We start from the raw sequence: 15296 nt of genomic DNA, 5'->3' as shown, positions 1-15296 counted from the left end.
GCTCATCACAAAAAGTGCCCTCCTTAATGCCCACTCCCCAAGTAGCCCACGCCCTGCCCACCTCCCCTTAAAATAGATTTTATTTTTTAGAGCAGTTTTTGGTTCACAGCAAAAGTGAACGTAAGGGAGAGAGATTTCCCATATGCCCCTTACCCTCCTTCCACATATAAACCTCCTCCATTATCAACATCTCTCACCAGAGTGGTGGATTTGTTACGACTGATGAACCTATATTGATACCTCATTATCATACAGAGCCCATGGTTTACGTTAGGGATCACTTTTGGTGTTGTATACTCTGTGGGTTTGGACAAATGTGTAAAGCAATGTACTCATCATTACAGTGTCATAGAGTGGTCTCGTTGCTCTAAAATTCCTCTGTGCCCTCCCATCTCCCTCCACATCCCTGCCCCTGGCAACCAGTGATTCCTTCACTGTCTCCACAGTTTTGCATTTTCCAGAATGTCATGTATAGTTGGGATCACACAGTATACAGCTTTTTCAGATTGGCTTCTTTCATGTAATAATACTCATTTAAGGTTCCTCTGTGTCTTTTCATAGCTTGATAACCCATTTCCCTTTAGCACTGAATAGTATTCCATTGTCTGCATGGACCGCAGTTTATCCATTCACCTCCTGAAGGACATCTTGGTTTCCTCCAAGTTTTGGCAAGGGTAGGTATTTTAAGTAGAGAGAGTAGAACTTTTAAAGGCACACGGGAATGAGTGCAAGGCCCTTTGTGGCATACAGAGTGTGGGGAGATGTTGCATGGGCAATGACAGAGAAGGCTCATCCTTCATTTGGAGCATCATTCCAGAGCCACAATGTGGATCCTATTACACTGGTGGCATTTCCATCATTATAATATGTCATCTTGTAGATCTTGCCTGGAAACAGACATAGGAATGTCCAACTTACACATGATTCGCAAGTTTATTTGGTTAATATTATAATCTTTCCTAAAAACCAAAAAGCTTCTATGGGGTGATTTTAAGTTATGGGTTACGTTATGAAAGTGAAGTCAAGGGATATAGTAACTTGTGGGTTTGAGTACAGTTTGACCTTCTTATGACTCAAAAAATCATGTGGTTTTGGTTTTTGGTGAGAGCTCCATTGCATATTTTGGGCAGGGGCCTGAGTTTGTAGGTTGTTGTTGGTGGTGGTGGCAATCTAATGTAGCTGAATGCTGATGAATCTCTCTTCATTTAGACATAAACTAAGTAACAAATGAGTCACTCTAAAAACATAGTGTGCAGCCTGGTTAGCAGGAAAACAATTACTGTTCCTGTTCAATACTTGATGAACTAAGTGGGGTTTACATGACAGATGTAATTATGCCAATAGCGTGTCCGTGAGCAATCCAATCAATATTTCACTTGAATAATCTAAAGGCACCTCTTTTCCCCCTGACAGACTTTATTTCATCTCTTAATGTAACAAACATTGGTTGATCTTGTAATATTCTCTCTTGAATACACTTCTGTCATTGATGAACTCCATCGGTATCTGTCCTTAAGAGGCTCAAGTCTTCATAGCTTGGAGACATAATATTTTATTTCATTTGTGAAAGCACTTCCAAAAGTATAAAGTGTTACATTAATGCTAGATATCATTATTCTACTTTTTGTTCCCTCCCCTTTTTTAGGATAATGAAGCAGCTTGATGTGGGGATCTGTCTTTTGCTATTGAACTATCAAGAACTCATGTTATAATGATATTCAATCCTTTGACTCAAACTTAGAGATGAATTTTAAATAAATAATTCTGCAGAATTAAGAAGTGTCCTTGCCTCACTCCTTAGTCATTGTGGTGCTGTTTTCAACAGGAGAGGAAACTCAATTAAAATAAGCAATCAATGTGGAAATCTAACTATATAACATTATGGAAATTTACATTAAGAAAATATCTTATTGGCTTTAATAATCAGCTAATACACAGAGGTGCATTAGAAAATACATTTAAATATTTAACAAGATGGAAATGCTTTAGTAACCAACTGTATGAGGAAATATTATGCTAACATTAATATGATAGTTGGGGAGGTTGTTATAGAAAGATGGAAACATGCTTACAATAGAGCATGTGAAAAAGCAGAATGTGGATTGGCCCATATACACAAACAAAAAAATGAATGAGCCTGTGGAAACAAAACTATGGCATTAGAATTTGGAGATGGTTAGGGAGATGAAATTTATCATGCTATTCTTTTACTGAAATGTTTCTTTTTCTTTTCTTTTCTTTTTAAAATTATGTCTATGGGTTTTCAAAAATATTTTTAAGCTTATTTATTTATTTTGAGAGAAAGAGAGAGCAGGGGAGGTGCAGAGAGAGAGAGAGAGGGAGAGAGAGAATCCCAAGCATGCTTTGTGTTGTCAGCACAGAGCCTGACGTGGGGCTCGATCTCATGAACTGTGAGATTATGACCTGAGCAAAAACTAAGAGTTGGGATGCTTAACCCACTGAGCCACTCAGGTGCCCCTGAAATGTTTCTTAATATTGATGTGTTACCTTGTCAATGACTTTAAAATTAAAGCCTTGTGGTCCTTCAGTTCAAAGAGTGTCAGAAAATTTCATATTACAGCAAACTTGAAAAGAAACTATTTCTCATAGGACCACCAAAGGCATCATCACATTCAAAGTGTATTTGCTAGATATTCTCGGTTTGTGGCTAAGGGTTATTAATACTTGCCCTCTAGTGGCTTAAAGTTGGAAACAGACAATTTTGGTTTTGTTTTTGTTGCTATTGCTGATGTCGTTATTTTTGAAGATAATAATACATAAATTACATAAGGTAAAATACTTATAAAGTTACAGGGTGAAGTGTGCCCAAAGAGCATAATGTGGTCAGTCAGTCCTAAATCAGCCCTTTGTAGCTCACAGCTATTTGTAAGGTTCAGGAGGGCAGAGTGGCATGGGAGTTGCAAGTCTGGGCTTTGCAATGGAAAGAACTAGATAATCTGAGGTTCTGCCACACACCAGCTTGGGCATGTTCATTACTTTGTTTTCCTCATCTACTAAGTGGGGATAATAATACTGCCACTTCATAATGTTCTTTGGATGATGATGTGTAATGTGTAATGTAGCACAAGTGTATGACCTGTAAAGTACTATTATCATTACTATTTTCCAGGAATGATTCTGGTGCTATAGGTGTTGATCTTTGTGCTGAGGATGGAAAAAGAAATGCAAGAAAAATTGGCCTTTAAAGAGATTCCCAACTGCTTAGGAGACAAGATATATTTTCATGCAATAATTGTAAAAATACACAGTAAGCAAATGCTAAGGGGGTTAAAAACTATGTATCATTGCTCCTATGACAGATTTATCATGTTTCATATCCATTTATTGGGATGCATCTAATAATTGATAGCAACTTATTTAATATTTGGTAGCATCTTTTCATTTTTTAGTGGTGTATAAAATAATTGTGTATCTTGCAACTGATGGGGTCTCAGATTCAATGAAATATGGTAGCTGGTAGTAATATGCAACATTTAAAATATTTACCACAGGCTAGATAAAGAACGGAATGGGTAATAAACATCATCATAATACTTACATAATCTTAACATAATCCTTAGGAGAAGTTCTGTGAATTTGGAAAATGGGAAAAATCACTGGAGAAATCAATGATTCTCAAGGCAGGGAAGTTATAAAGGACTCCCAAGGCCAGACTTGAGGTAAGTTGCTAAATGAGGAGAGTTGATTTAAATCAGCCCTAAGAAGAGGGGTAGGTATTCCAGGAAGAGAGATGCTGCCCATGTGATATCCTGCTTGGAAAAGTTGTGGTACAGCTACCTGTGTGGCCACTCTGGCTATTCACTTATTAAAACCTCTCCCATCTTTACTGTATTCCTTTAAAGGTAAAACCTGGCACAGCTTTTCTTTAGTCTGATTTCTTTTATTTCTTTTTTATGTTTTGAGAGAGAGAGAGAGAGAGAGAGAGAGAGAGAGAGAGAGAGAAAGTACAAGGGCATGAGCAGGGGAGGGGCAGAGACAGAGGGAGAGAGAATCCCAAACAGACTCCAGCACAGAGCCCTGACCTGGGGCTCGATCTCGCCAACCGTGAGATCATGACCTGAGTTGAAACCAAGATTCGGATGCTTACCCGACTGAGTCACCCAGGCATCCCTCTTTAGCCTGATTTCTTATCCATTTTGCTTTTGAATTTTAATTGCTTAAAGCAGAGTTTTCCAACCTTGGCACTATTGACATTTTGGGGGCAAGATAACTCTTTGTTGTGGGAGGTTTTGCTGTGCATTGTGGGAAATTTAGCATCATTCCTGGCCTCTGCTCAGCAGACACTAGTAACACCTTCCTGTTGGGACAAACAAAAATGTCTCTTCTATCTTGCTCTGAAGTCTGGCTAGTAGACCATAATGATGCCATTGTGTGTAAGTCAAACAAGCACTGCTCACTTGCTGGTTTGCTACCAATTCTGAAGTGTGATGGGTGGATGGGGATTAGTGCCTGGGGAGCATATTTTTTTCTTTTTATTCTGAAATAATTTTATGTTCCTTTATATCTTCTCCCAATTTCCTCTAGTGCTGACATCTTACATAACTGTGATACATTTATCAAAACTAAGATCTTAGCAATGATTGATACAATATTATTAACTGAACTATGAACTTTATTTGGATTTGCTCAGTTTCCCCACAAACCTCCATTTTCTGAGCCAGGGTTTAATCCAGATCGCTCAATGCATTTAGAGAGAGCACAGGGTTTTTTTAAATGGAAAGAATAAAATATATTCCTGGAAAATTGCCGATTCTCAGATGATGACAGTGAGCAGAATTTTCTAAGCAGACCTATCCGCGTTAGCACCCACTGAGCTAAAAAATTCCCTTATTTCTGCTTCAAGTAGAAAGTGGAATCAACACTCGCCAAGGCAGAAACAGCTATGACAGTTCACATTTTCTAAATCTCTGAAAAAATAGCCTAAAGATGGCTTTCATCTTGACTCTCAGTCTAAACCTTCCTCACTTCACAGTTTTTCTATGAATGACAAATGCTAATGGGGTGAACCAAAAGTATAGTCCCAAATTGCTGTTTCATATTTAGGGCAAGCTGAATGGCTCTTTTCCAATTTTTCTCGACAAATACGACATGAACACAAAGTGACATGGAAAAGCTGTAATCTATTGAACTTGGTAAATGTGAGTTGTAAGTAATTGCGTTCCTTCTTAGTCCCATTTGCTGTTCAACCATTTCTCATTATATGATCCCTTAAAGTCAACCTGATTCAGGAGCAGATCAATACTAGGGAAACCCTTTTGTCTTCTTTTAGGGCATAAAATTTAAAAGATGCTTAAGTCAATATTCCTTTTAATAATGTGTCTTACGGAAATGCCTGGGTTCCCTCTTCTTGTTATATAATTAATTGAGCTGCCTGCCACCCACAAGGTATAGTCATTCCCTCCCATAATTCTCCTTTGGCCTAATTGCCATTCTGTTTTCAGTTCTATTTGTCTTTAGATATTTCTTTTCTCCCCAACAGTGTTGGGCATGCTTTGTACTTAGTTTTATCTTTCTGTGCTTTTGCTTCTAAATGTCAGCATAATTTTTCTGCCTTATAATATTGGAGATGTCATAACCATCCATCAGCCCAATAGAAGAGCAGAAAAGATTAGATATCATTTATCTGTATTGGTTGTTCATTGTAATGACCCAGTGGACAACATGAACAGATAATCTGTTGCTTTGATGAAAACTAATTATTCTTAAGCATGACAGCATCGAAATAGCTTTTGTGACATTGTTTTTAAAAATGACGGTTACCTAGTCATTATTAGTGTAAGCAGACATTCAGTTGTGTTCTCTGATGATTTCCCTACTTAAGCAACATGACAGTTTGGACCTTTTATTACTGCTTTATGAGAAAAATTGAACTAAAATTTAAGAAATTTAAAATTTCAACTGACATTCAAATAGAGGGGCTATCCAATAAACATTTCTTAATGTGAGATAATTTACTATTTCCTACAGAAAAGTAAAAGTACAACTAGCAGATATTTTTTCTAGGAGGGGTTAATATAGCTTGATTTTTATTTTGCTGCTGGTGATTGTACTAACTATGGGATTTGGAAGATAAAGTTAAGATTCATTTCTGTTGGAATTTCCTAAGTGAAAAGCATGGTTCTATGATTTACTCTTTAAATAATACAATTTATATGCACAAATAGGTGAAGAGGTTTTATTTTATGTGCACTTAGGTGTAAACTGAAAAAAACCCAGTATGTTGATGTATCTTTATGTTTTTACATTTTTTTAATGTTTATTTTTGAGAGAGAGAGCACAAGCCAGGGAGGGAAAGAGAGAGAGGGAGACAGAGAATCCCAAGCAAGCCCCATGCTGTGAGCGCAGAGCCCAATGCGGGGCTCAAATGGCAATCTGTGAGATCATGACCTGAGCTGAAGTCGGATGCTCAACCAACCGAGACACCTAGGTGCCCCGATGCATTTATATTTTTATATATTGTTCCTAAAATGTTTTTGAAACTTCATCAATATTATATTAGTACCACTAATAACCAAACCAAAATTTCTATATTATTGGTGGCCAGAGCAGAAAAGCACTTTCAGTACAGCATGCCTTAAGTTGAGAACAGAAGCAAACTTCATGTGCCGAATGTTGCCCTTCGTTGTAACAGCTTTGTTAAAGCTTTAAGCTTTGGGGATGACTGAGATGATAGAAACCATGGCTAATATATTGAAATACACTAAGTTATAATTGCACAAGTAACACTTACTGTAAAAAACTATTGCTGTAAAAACATTTGAACAATGCTAAAGTCGGTAGAATAAAAATACAAGTGTCCTCTTACCTTCTGCTTATTCTGGTTTCTTCAATTCCATTCTCTTCTTCAGAGGGTTGCTTAACACTTTGGTGCATATTGTTTCAGGCTCTTTTCCATGCATTTATGTACAAGTGCACACACACATATACACACATAAACACACACACATACACCTGTAAGACTGTGTTATGGATATTCTACAGACTTCTCTGCAATTTGTATTTTTCACCTAAAAATATGTGGTTGTTTTGTTTTGTTTTGTTTTAATTTTAGAGAGAAAGAGCACGAGCAGGGGGTGTGTGGGGCAGAGGGAGAGGGAGAGAGAGAGAGAGAGAGAAACTTAAGCAGGCTCCATTCTCAGTGTGGAACCCAGTGTGAGGCTCGATCCCACAACCCTACAATCATGACCAGAACTGAAACGAAGAGTCGGACTGTCAACCAGCTGAGCCACCCAGGCACCCCTAAAAATATGTTTTAAGTATCCTTTCACATATGTATATATAGCTCTTAAAAAAAACTGGTCATACCTATTTTTAACTATTGTATCATTTTATGAAGTAATGTTTGCTCTTTCACATTATCCTCTGTTTTAGGAAGTCTCCTTCAGATGCAGATAAACTGGAGGAAAACCTCAATAGGAGCTTCAGCTAGTTAAATGGCTGACTTGGGTTGACCCCTTCTGGCTGTATCCAAAGAAGGAGCTCATTCCATGGTTAGGGAGGATGTGAGCCCCTGATTCGGCATAAGTACAGGTGGGAAATCTGGCTCTGACACATGAGCAAATCACCTTTCTAGGCTTAAATTTCCCCATTTGGAAACAGGAGCTGGGGTGGAGGGCTGTGTATGAAGGGAGAAGGCTGAGTGGATGAGGTGGACAGGCCTGGAAAATGGAAGCTAAGGGACAAACCTAACTATGATCTCAAGACACGAAGGCAGAGATTACACACAAGTTTTTTGTTACATCCTCTATTTCTATCTTCTGAGTGAAAAGCTTCTTTTTACGGGGCGGGAGTAATTCTTCTGGGATTAGTTATAATTGTGGGCTCATGAGAGACATCTAAAATTTTAAGTATGGACACTCAGGTCTATTTTTACCGAATTGGGCATATGCCTTTGTCCTTGAAAACACTGCTTGGAATGGCCTTGGTCATCACCAAGGTATGATAATGCTAACCAACAGGGAGAGCAACAGACAGCCTGCTCCTCTTGTAGCCACCTGAGAAAGCTGTATTGGAAGACTTACTTGTTATTACAACTTGTTATCACAGCCCTTTAAAGATGATTCGAGATACACCCTCAACTATCATTTGAAACCTGTTAGTTGACTTTAGAATTTACCCTGGCCAGATGATGCTTATCAACAGGTGTTCTTTTACCACATTTACTTTAGAACGATGTGTTCAAACATCATAAAAACAATAATAATAATAGCAGCTAACATTAATGAGCACTTACTATGTGTTAGGCACTGTTTAAAGCACTTTCAAAGTCACTCACAGCAACCCTATAAATAGTTTACAGATGGGAAGCAGAGACTCGGAAAGGATAAGTAATCTGTCCAAAGGCATAGAGTTGCAACTTAGGGATGCTACTGGCATGCAAATTCTTTTTCAAGGGAAAAAAGTAAAGTCAGGAGTTAACTGACTAGCTACACAGTTATAAAACGACAAAAAATTTAACCTGAAGGGGGTGACAGATTTGGCCACATGCAGATGGTAAGTGCCTTTCCTTATTACAACAACACTGTAAGCAAGGTTGACTTGCGAGTGGTCCGTTTCTCAGGCACACTCATGGTGCTGTCTATTGTAGTGGGTCCTTTAAAAAATATGTAAACAAAGCAGTTCCTTATATTCTTTCTGCTGCTATAGATCATTCACACTGACTTTTGCAAAGCTCTTGCTCTGGTAGACAGGCCCTGGTGTTGGAATCTGCAAAGTTGATGATTAGCCGAAACAGTCTGGACTGCAGCCACGGGACATCTTGTAGCACAATCAAGAGCCACTTCATCATGCCTGGTGACAGGAGTTTTCCCGTTCAGTTTCCATCAGGAGCAAGGAGCCAGGGCACAGCTCAGCAGCTAATTAGACAAGGCAACGTACAAGGCTAGTACATGCCAACTTCAATGGGCTGGAGTGGTGGATCTGTCAAACGAATCTGTCTTGGCCTCTGTGCTTTATATCCATTACTGTACCTGGTTGAACATTAACACTTGGAAATCTGCTGATTTTCTCCAATATCCTGGCCCATGCAGAGAAGGAGTTGAAAAGGAACTGTATGTCTTTAAGGTAGTTCCATGCTTCATTATCCTGAAAAGCATCAATCTTCAACTCATTGTTCAAGGAGCATCACAAGATGTGGAGATGTGGAGAGGATGGGTGGAAATGCAGTGTATGGACTTTTTAGTATTTCTGCAATGATTTCCTCTCTTCCCTGTGATGTTTGTTTTGAAAAAAGTTAAAGACTTTTAAAAAAATGAAAAAAGTTTCCCAGTTGAGACAAAAGCCTCAAAAGTTGAGAAATTCCAAGTGTTTCCTTCTCTCTTGCTTCAATATCTCTTAAAAGATTGAGGTCAAAAAAAAAAAAAATCTTAGGGGTGTGTGTGTGTGTGTGTGTGTGTGTATTTTTAATGAGTTATCAAAATATAAAGCCAGATACTCCCAAAATATTTGAAACAAATATGTGGACTATAAAGGTAATTTCAACAAATCTTTAAACATGCAGCAGCAGCAACAATAAAAAGCTAAGTATTTTATATCAGGTTGGGATATATATCACTTAACAGTTAACCCTACACAGTCTTACAGTAAGATGTCATTTATGTGTGTATATGTGTTTTCATCAGAAAACCTTGTCAGCCTCTACTCCCTGTGGCAGAAGCAGAAGACGTTGAAACTAGGAGACATGCGGAGTCAATTCTGTCACTTCACAGATGAGAAAACCATAGGGGACATATCCACAAGAATCCCAGCTTGGACATGCCCACTGCCACTGGTCTTTCCTGCTGGGGACCCACTGCTTTTTCTACAACACCATGCTGTCGTTCACTGGGAATTTAGGGGTAGGACCCCTTTTCATAAGCTGAGATACTGAGGGTGAAATTCGCCTCAGAATCTTGAGGGCTAGAAACAGGGACCACTCCACCTTTCCACTTTGTTTGCTTATAGAAAATATTTCCTTGTGTATGTCTGAAAGTGAGGCACTGTCATCTTCTGACTAATTTCTGGGAAAAAAAGTATTCAGAGGTAACTCATGATGTGCTGTGTAAATTTGTATACTGCTCTTCTGTGTAGCACAGTGGACCTGTTAAATCACAGAATGAAGAACAATGTGGTTCAATAGGAGACCCTGATTTACTGCTAAGTAAATAATAATAATGATAATGACAACTATAATAATGTTGTTTGTTGTCTCTGTAGCTATGGAGCTATGTGATAATGCCATCCAAGGGTAGACCCCAAAACCTGTGAGTATGACTGAAAAGGATAGGCTTCTTTTTGCTTATATTCAACTTGGTGAAGAAATTCTCCAATCACATGAGAGTATTGTAAAATTGCTAATAGCTAAAAACACACACTACATTGAATGGCAAAACTGGAGACTTTGGTCCTAGATCTAGTTTCCTGACCACGTAGCTAGGTTTCTAACCATCCCAAACATGGAATCTCTTTGAGTCTCAGTTCCTTCAGATATAAAATGAGTGGATTAACATGAGTTTATGTCTAAGGGTATTTTGATGTCTAATGTTGAATAATTGTCTGATTTTAACAGTTGCAGTGTTACTGCTATGAAATATTCTTTGCTCTCACTTTTTAGTTGATTTGTTCCTGCGTGTCAACGTGGGCCAATTGGCACTGCTTCATCTCATGTCCGCAGATGTGATTCCTCAAACGGGCAGAATTTTTTGAATAAAAAAGAGACTATATACATAGATAAGAGCTCATCAGTTGTGGTAACTGAGAAAAAAATGTCTCGAAAATGTCTCAATATATATATTAAGCATTAACTTCATGGAGGAAAGAAACTCTTCCTTTGCTGATCCCAAAGTTTTGTGTTGAATTTAGATTTAGCCCAAAGCGAGGGCTGGGAGTGAAGGGCTGTGTGTGAAGGAAGAGGGCTGAGTGGGTGAGGTGAACAGGCCTGGAAAACAGAAGCTAAGGGACAAATCTAACTATGATCTCAAGACCTGAAGGCAGAGGTTACACACAAGCTTTTTGTTTTATTTTTTTGCTTGCTTTTTGGCCTACGTGGTATTACTTGGAACAGTGTTTCTTTAAAAGACCAAAAAACAAACAACAACTACAAAAAACCAGACTAATTGCCAACGGGAAAAGTCCAGATTTCTGGCTTCTCTTGAAACATCAGTTTGGCAGCCTTGGGTCCTGAATCCCAGCCTGTCAGCGACTGGCTGGCTGTATGCAGTGGCTACCACTCTTAGATGGGCTTACTGTGCTTGTGTTTTCCGAAGTCCCCACCACTCCCCACTGCAATCACTGAGGCCTGGCATAGTTGCCATTTACCATTGCCCTTAGAGTGTCATTTTCATGTAGCAGAGTTAAGGTAAATACAATCAATTTCTTATATCCGTCTCCATTAAAAGTGGAAAAAGAAAACTAGCTTGAGTGGGATGTGCGATTCTTATGCCCAGTCTGCTTTCCATGTTGATGTTATCTGTCTTTCTCCTGCAAATAATTCACTTTTCCAGCCCTGTCCTAACTTAAGCTCTGTTCTTGACTTAAACAGCAAAGAAAAAAAAAAATCCGGCTAAACTGGAGAAGCACAAAGCATAAAAAATTAGCCAAATCCTCTCCCTACCCTATTAAATGTATAATTTGATTGTTATTCCTTAATGAGTTTGAAGCAATCAGGGCTAGAATTTTGCGGTTCTTCCTGATTTTGTAGCTGGGGTTAAGGACGAGAGTGTGGGATGACACGGGTAAGACACTGATATGGGAGATTCTTCCTCTGGCCTCTCTTGCCCAGAAGCCAACTCACCAAGTATGCCAAGGAATGCCCTTGTGGTGAATTTGCCAGAGCAGCTACTGTCTATATAAGTCAACTTGCTCTAATTATTTGTGGTTCCCAGTTTAACCTGGAAATCTCTCCATAGAAATACTTGGGGTTTGAGGTTTGCTGTCTCAGATTCTGAGGGCACTGGGAAAACCTGGAACGATTGTTGCAACAATCTTCATCAGTTACTTTTTTAGGCTAGATTAATAGCTGGTCTGGAGTGATTGTTTCACTCCAGATGGAATACTCCAATGGTAACTCTAAATATTCAAGTCTTGAGCTATGCTTTTGTTCTTGCATGACTTTCTTAGTCTCACCTTTTATGTTTCTCAATTCTTTAATTAATGAGATTATGAAAATTTCAAAGGAGCTACACAAGTGTGGCACCATCAAAATGCTAGTAGAGACATGAAATTGAATTATGAAATTGGGAATAAAGACAAGTCATAGCACTTAAATTCAAAGTGCAATTTTTATCTCTTTTATTTTCAGCTGCTCATTTATTCCCTCAAGAGAAAACAAAATCCAGAGATATCAGGGGTGAAATTGTTAGATGACTAGAAATTAGCTTGTTTTCTGGGACTCTTGTACAGTCATGGAAACTGTCTTTGTGTGTGTGTGTGTGTGTGTGTGTGTGTGTGTGTGCGCGCGCGCGCACAAGTGCGTGCTGGTGGGAACTTGATGGAGGATTTAGGTAGGAAAATATCAAGCCCAAGACTCAGATAAACATGCCGACATTTCAGTGCTCACCCAGTGCTTAGCCCTCTTTGGTTGGGAAACAACATGAGAACAGGCTTTGTTTTTATATTCCAGTTCATTACTGGTGGGACCTTAGCCAACAAGAAAACGCTGTCAGAACAGCTTCAGAATTCAGACAAAGAATCACGTCAGTTCTTATTTTAGACAAACTGGTTCGGCCATTTCTCCTTCAGAGAAGTAGGGTGGGTTTCCCCGGTGAGCCTAATTGAAGGGACTTGCTTCCACTTGAAAGATGTGGTAAACATCTGGCAAAGTAAGGGGAGTTTGGAACTATGTAGAAATCTTGGAAGAGACCGGGAGCCAGAGGCATAACTAACTAGATTCAGGGCCAGGGTCACCGGTTTCATGCCTGACTCCTCCATTCATTTGACTTTGACCTTGGATGTAACTTGGTTATGTGTTTCCCCTCTGTTGAATGGGAATGATGAGATGATGAGTCACATTTACCACTGGGACAATTAATTGTGAACAACTAAAAAGCACTTTACAAATAAGGGCTTCCACAGGGGCCCAATTATGCTCAAATAGCCAGAAAAATTTTGGTGGTGTACAAATTTCTAGGCAGTAACAATAAACTATAGATTTTGCTGCTTAAGAAAACACGCCCTTCCATAATTTCAGGACAGTTGCAAGCTTTTGTTATCAAAGGACATTTCATAGAAGAATATGGAGTGTAGAAGCAGTAGGTAAGACCAAAGATATTGAAAGGGATTTTCTTCCATTCATTAACTCAACACATATTTCTTGAGCTTTTTCTATGATTTATGGACTGGGTTGGAAATAACAATTAAACACAGAAACTGTTGCCTTATGAAGCTCCCTGTCTAGTGGAGATGCAAAAAAGGAAAATGGTAGTAGTAAATTCTGGTCCTAGAGGTATGGGTAAGTAACCTCTGTGTCTTAATTTTTACATCTGAGAATTAGAGATCATACCCATCCCTAGCATTCACTCTAAGATTAAATGAGTATTTCATATAAACTAGTTAGCACAGTGTCTGAAAACAGTGAGTATTTATGGTAATATGGAATATCTTTATTGCAAATGTCTTTTTTAAAAATTAGATCTTTATATAATTAATCATTGGAGGAATTATTTTTAACTGTTGGAAGACTTCCATAGATAGAGGTGGGTTTGAAAAGAAAATGAAGAATTAGACATTTCAATAGCCTCACATACGATTATAACTTCATTCCCAATGACAAAGAGGCATCATGGTAGGCTTTAAAAACACAAATAGGAGTGCTCAGCTGGCTCAGGCAGACAGGCGCCTGTCTTGGGCTCAGGTCATGATCTTGCAGTTTGTGGGTTCGAGCTCTGCAGGGGGGCTCTGCACTGACCGTGGAACCCTCTTGGGATTCTCTCTCTCTCTCTCTCTCTCTCTCTCTCTCTCTCTCTCTTTGCCCCCTCCCCACTTGTGCTCTCTCTCAAAATAAATAAATAAACTTTAAAAAATTAAAATGATTAAAAAAACAAATAAACAAGAAATGGAAGAAAGTAGAACGGGATTCTAGAGTTGGCTATGCTGCAACTTTACTGTGAAATCTTGGAAAACTCAACTTTATGGGCTTCAGTTTCTTCATCTATAAAATGGGTTGGTAGTCATAATGGTGGTCTATTTCAATTGTAAATTTGATGGCTCTATTTTTGAACAGTAGCAGTCAACAAAATGCAGTGCCACTGCTAATTTCTTTTCGGTGGGGGCTAAGACATGAGCCTGTGCTAGTAAGCATTATTTGCATGCATAGGAGAAGAATAATAGTATAAATGAGGAAAAATGTTCTAGACTTAATCCTTAATAGAAGGATATATATATGTGTGTGTGTATGTGTGTATATATATATATATATATATATATATTTAGTACGTTTGTGCTTACTCCCACATATATATCACTGTTGCAGATTACCGTGGATAATGTTGCTTAAATTGGTAAGCAAATCAGACTAGTGATTAAGAGTATGCCTGAGCAAAGTGATAAGTAGGCATAGAAATCCTAAGTGGCTGAAAAATCAACCTTTTCTTTTTTTAAGTTATTTGGTTATTTTGAGAGAGAGAGGGCACAGATGAGCATGAGTGGGGGAGGGCAGAAAGAGAGGAAGAGAGAGAATTCCAAGTAGGCTCCAAGCTGCCAGCTGTGGACCCAATGTGAGGCTCAAACCCACGAACCGTGATGACCTGAGCCGAAATCGAGTCAGTTTAACCAACTGAACCATCCAGGCGCCTCTGAAAATCAACCTTTAAAGAAAGTCAAGACCCTCTGCAGTCCTTAGATAGGATAAACCAGGGTTTCTCACAGTGCTGTTTCTGAACCGGCAGCATGAGCAACACCTGGGAACTTGTTAGAAATGCAAATGTTCAGACCACACCGCAGACCTATAAAATAAGGAACTCTGAGTGTGGAGCCCAGCAACCTGTTTAAAAAACCCTCCAACGATTCTGATGAATATTCACGTCTGAGACTCACTGAATAGACTCTTGTCCAGATAAGTGGTAAAAACAGAGTAAGGAGATACCAAGAGAAAATTAAGCTTGTGACTAACTGATGCATTTATGTATTTATTAAGCATCTATGAGGTGTAAAGCACTTTGCTTGATTCTGTAAGGCGATGCCAAGATTTACTCTGAAATAAAATGGAACAATGTCATGATTGACAACATGGAGCCTAGTGAAAGAAAGATAATCAAAAGTTACAATCTGAAACAGATTGCCTCTCCTCTTCCTCCGGCCAG

Source organism: Leopardus geoffroyi, chromosome D2, assembly GCF_018350155.1.
Source record: "Leopardus geoffroyi isolate Oge1 chromosome D2, O.geoffroyi_Oge1_pat1.0, whole genome shotgun sequence".
Taxonomy (NCBI): Eukaryota; Metazoa; Chordata; class Mammalia; order Carnivora; family Felidae; genus Leopardus; species Leopardus geoffroyi.
Note: the sequence above shows the minus strand (reverse complement) of the source record.